At 33.8% G+C, this 4,520-nt stretch overlaps 1 non-coding gene across 1 annotated transcript; it reads right to left on the bottom strand.

The window, feature by feature from the left end:
• Window positions 1–3,924: 3,924 nt before the first annotated feature.
• Window positions 3,925–4,032, bottom strand: LOC145714828 (U6 spliceosomal RNA). Its single transcript, XR_014137019.1, has one exon. It is a non-coding gene; the product is annotated as a U6 spliceosomal RNA (small nuclear RNA).
• Window positions 4,033–4,520: the final 488 nt, after the last annotated feature.

Raw genomic sequence — 4,520 nt, 5'->3', positions numbered from 1 at the left:
AATGGTAAGAAAAAACAGTTGAACAGGTGAATGAAACCAGTAGCTGGCTTATTGCAAGAATTAAGAAAATTGATAAACCCTTAGATAGTTTGATAAAAAAGAAAAAGGAAAGGAACTAAATAAATAAAATCACATATATAAGGGAAATACCACAACCCACACTGCAGAAATACAAACAATAATAAGAGAATATTATGAGCAATTATATGCCAACAAATTGACCAATCTGTAAGAAATAGAAAAAAATAATAGAAACATAAACAAAACTGAAACAGGAAGAAATATAAATTTGGAACACATCCATAACCAGGAAAGAAATTAATCTGTAATAAAATATCTCCCAACAAACAAGAGATCAGGGCCAGTTATCATGCCAGGGCAATTCTACCAAACATTTAAAAAAGAGTTAACACCTATTCTTTTGAACCTGTTCCAAAATATAGAAATGGAAGAAATACTTCCAAACTCATTCTACAAGGCCAGCATTACCTTGATTCCAAAATCAGTAAAAGACCCCACTAAAAAAGGAGAACTACAGACCAATTTCTCTGATGAACATGGATGTAAAAATTCTCAACAAAATACTAGCAAACCAGATCTAACAATACATTAAAAGAATTATTCATCATGGTCAAGTGGAATTTTTTCCTGGGATGCAACTCTGGTTCAATACCCACAAATCAATCAATGTGATACATCAAATGAGTAAAAGAAAGGATAAGAACCACATGATCCTTTCAATAGATGCAAATGAAAGCATTTGACAAAGTACAGCATCTTTTCTTCATAAAACCATCAAGAAGGTAGGGATAGAAGGAACATACCTCAACATTATATAGGCCATATATACAACTAATATCATCTACAATGGGGGAAAAACTGAGAGCTTTACCTCTAGGGTCAGGAACATGACAAGGATGTCCACTCTCATCACTGTTATTTAACATGGTGTTCAAAGTCCTAGCCTCAGCAATCAGACAACAAATGAAATAAAGGCATCCAAATCAGCAAGGGGGAAGTAAAACATTCACTCTTCACAGATGAAATGATACTCTATGAAGAAAACCCAAAAGACTCCACCAAAAAACTGCTAGAACTGATACATGAATTCATCAAAGTTGCAGGATATAAGATCAAAGTACAGAAATTGGTTGCATTTCTATACCCCAATAAGGTAGCCACAGAAAGTAATCAAGGAATTGACCCAATTTACAATTCCACCAAAAACCATAAAATACCTAGGAATAAACCTGATCAAAGAGCTGAAAAAACTAGACACTGAAAACTTTGTAAACCTTATGAAATATATTGAAGAAGACACAGACACACACAAAAATGGAAAAGCATTCCATGCTGATAGATCAGAAGAACAAATATTGTTAAAATGTCTATACTACCCAAAGCAATGTACATATTCAATGCAATGTCTATCAAAATAACACCAGCATTCTTCACAGAGCTGGAACAAATAATTCTAAAATTTGTATGGAAGCAGAAAAGACCCTGAATAGCCACAGCAATGTTGAAAAAGAAAATCAAAGCTGAAGGCATCACGATTCTGGACTTCTAGATGTATTACAAAGCTGTAATCATCAAGACAGTATGGTACTGGCACAACACCAGACACATAGATCAGTGGAACAGAATAGAGAACCCAGAAATGGACCCACAAACATATGGCCAGCTAATTTTTGACAAAACAGGAAAGAATATCCAATGGAAAAAAGACAGTCTTCTCAGCAAATGGTGTTGGAAAAACTAAACAGTGACATGCAGAAGAATGAACTTAGACCACTTTATTACACCATACACAAAAATAAACTCAAAATGTATGAAAGACATAAATGTAAGACAGGAAGCCACCAAAATTCTAGAGGAGAAAACAGGTAACAACCTTTTTGACCTCGGTGCATTAACTTCTTACTTGACATATCTCCAGAGGAGAGGGAAACAAAAGCAAAAATGAACTATTTGGACCTCATCAAGTTAAAAAGCTTCTGCACACCGAAGAAAACAGTCATCAAAACTAAAAAGCAACTGACCAAACAGAAGAAGATACTCACAAATGATATATCAGATTAAGGGGTAGTATCCAAAATCCATAAAGAACTTATCAAACTGAACACTCAAAAAACAAATGATCCAGTGAAGAAATGGGCAAAAGACATGAATAGACATTTCTCCGAAGAAGACATACAGATGGCTAACAGACACATGAAAACAGTCTCAACATTACTTATCATCAAGGAAATACAAATTCAGAACTACAGTGAGATACCACCTCAAACCTGCCAAAATGGCTAAAATTAACAACTCAGGCAACCACAGATATTGGCAAAGATGTGGGAAAGAGAAAGCCTTTTACACTGCTAGTGGGAATGCAAACCGGTGCAGCCACTTTGGAAAACAGGATGGCGGTTCCTTAAAACATTAAAAATATGGGACACCTGGGAGGCTCAGTCGGTTAAGCGTTTGACTTTGGATCAGTTCACGATCTCATGGTTCAGGGGTTTGAGCCCCACATCAGGCTCTGTGCTGGAAGCTGAGCTGGAGCATGCTTCAGATTCTGTATCTCTCTCTATCTCTGTCCCTCCCTTGCACATGCTGTCTCTCTCAAAGATACATAAATATTAATTTTTTTAAAAAAAAGAATTACTTTATGAACCAGCAATTGCATTACTAGCTATTTATTCAAAGTATACAAAAATGCTGATTCAAAGGGGCACATGCACCCCGATGGCTATAGCAGCACTATCAACAATAGCCAATGTATGGAAAGAGCCCAAATGTCCATCAACTGATGAATGATGAAAGAGGAAATGATAGAGATATACGCTGGAATCTTACTTGGTGATTAAAAGAATGAAATATTGCCATTTGCAACAACATGGATGGAACTACAGTATCTTATGCTAAATGAAATAAGTCAGTCACAAAAGACAAATTAAAATACAAGTATCATATGATTTCACTCATATGTGGGATTTAAGAAACAAAACAGATGAATATAGAGAAGGGAAGCAAAAATAAGATAAAAACAAAGAGTGAAGCAAGCCATAAGAGACTTAAATACAGAATACCAACTGAGGGCTGCTGGTGGGGTTTGGGTGGGGGAATGGGTTAAATGGGTGATGGACATTAAAGAGGGCACTTGTTGGGGTGAACACTGGGTGTTATATATATATATATATATATATATATATATATATATATATATTTAATGAATCACTAAATTTTATTTCTGAAATCATTATTATACTCTATATTAACTAAGTTGGATTTAAATTTTCAAAAATTTAAAAAAAGATTTCACATATTAGTGATACCATGCAGTACATGTCTTTCCCTGTCTGGCGTATCTTGCTTATTATGTGCTCAATATCCATTTACATGGTTGCAAATTAAATACACCCTTCTTTTCCATGGCAGAATAGTATTCTGTTGTGTATATATATCACATCTTTTTTATTCCTTTATTCAGTGGTGGGCATATAGATTGTTTACATATCTTGGTATTATGAATAGCACTGTAATAACCACAGGAGTACAGGTATCTTGCCCAAATTCTGTTTTCATTTCCTTTTTATATATACCCGGAAGTGAAATTGCTGGATTTTATGTTGGGTCTCTTTATTTTTTTTGAGAAATTTTCATATTGTTTTCAATAGAGTTTGGAGGAATTTACACTGTCACCAACAGTGTATAAGTGTTCACTTTGCACCACATCCTCACAAGCACTTGTTTCTAATCTTGATTACATTTATTCAAACAGGCATTAAGTAGGTAATAACTCACTGGTTTTGATTTACATTTCGCTGATGATTAATGATGTTAAGCAACTTCTCATGTGTTGAACATTTTGAACTCCTCTTTGGAAATTTCTATTTAGTTCTGCCTATTTTATTTTATTTCATTTTATTTTATTTTAATATGGAATGCTTCATGAATTTGCGTGTCATCCTTGCACAGGGGCCATGCTAAATCTTCTCTGTATCATTCCAATTTTAGTATATGTGCTGCTGAAGTGAGCACAGTTCTGCCCATTTTAAAAAGAAATGAAGTATTGACATGTGTTATAACATGGATGAACCTAAAAAAAAATATGCTGAAACCATACAAAAATGTTCATGATGTATGACAACCTTTAAATAAAATTCTAGAAATAGAAACTAATATATAATGATAGAAAGCAAGTCACTGGTTGTCTGAGAAATGAGGGAGAAGAGAAGAGACATTAAAAAATGACAAGAGCAAACTGTTCAGAGTGATCAATATGTTCAGTGTCTTGATAGAGGCAATGGCTTAACTTACCTCAAATACATCAAATAAATAAAATCTCATCAATTTGAACAATATTAATATGCATGTTGTATTTAATGTTAACTAAATCTCAACAAATCTGTTAATAAAAACTAAATCTCAATAAGTCTGTTAAAAGAAACAGACCAAAAAGTAGCCTAATAATTACTTTTTTCTGTGGGTGCTTTTTATGGAATTAATTGTGTTTCCACAAAAATTAA

The sequence above is a fragment of the Panthera onca genome, chromosome X (genome assembly GCF_046562875.1).
Source record: "Panthera onca isolate mPanOnc1 chromosome X, mPanOnc1 haplotype 2, whole genome shotgun sequence".
NCBI lineage: Eukaryota > Metazoa > Chordata > Mammalia > Carnivora > Felidae > Panthera > Panthera onca.
This window is presented reverse-complemented; position numbering and strand designations above follow the sequence as displayed.